Source organism: Priapulus caudatus, unplaced genomic scaffold (assembly GCF_000485595.1).
Source record: "Priapulus caudatus unplaced genomic scaffold, Priapulus_caudatus-5.0.1 Scaffold34520, whole genome shotgun sequence".
Lineage (NCBI taxonomy): Eukaryota > Metazoa > Priapulida > Priapulimorpha > Priapulimorphida > Priapulidae > Priapulus > Priapulus caudatus.
Window position 1 is genome coordinate 1 of NW_014611580.1, and position 341 is coordinate 341.

General features: G+C 44.9%; 1 non-coding gene across 1 annotated transcript; it reads right to left on the bottom strand.

The window, feature by feature from the left end:
* Positions 1 to 153: 153 nt before the first annotated feature.
* Positions 154 to 227, bottom strand: Trnam-cau. The gene has a single exon. It is a non-coding gene; the product is annotated as a tRNA-Met (tRNA).
* Positions 228 to 341: the final 114 nt, after the last annotated feature.

The following is a 341-nucleotide window of genomic DNA, read 5'->3' on the forward strand; positions in this document are numbered from 1 at the left end:
ACTGGAATCGTTCCCAGACGATTTCCAGCACTTCCTACAGCCACTCACGCCTCCATGGCTAACGTGACACTTGTGCGTCCTGCACATCGTCCATGTAGGTCGAACCTGAGCCGTAGACATTTCAGTGTTCGTTATTGCTTTCTAGGAATATGGTGGTTATGGGTGGACTTGAACCACCGACCCCGGCATTATGAATGCCGTGCTCTAACCAGCTGAGCTACATAACCATTTTGAAGGAGGCGAATTTTGAATGTTTCGACTGCTTAAGTCAAACATTCAGGACAAAAATTCGCTTAATCTTTATTGAATTCAACTGTTTATACATTGAAGAGGAAGTGCAT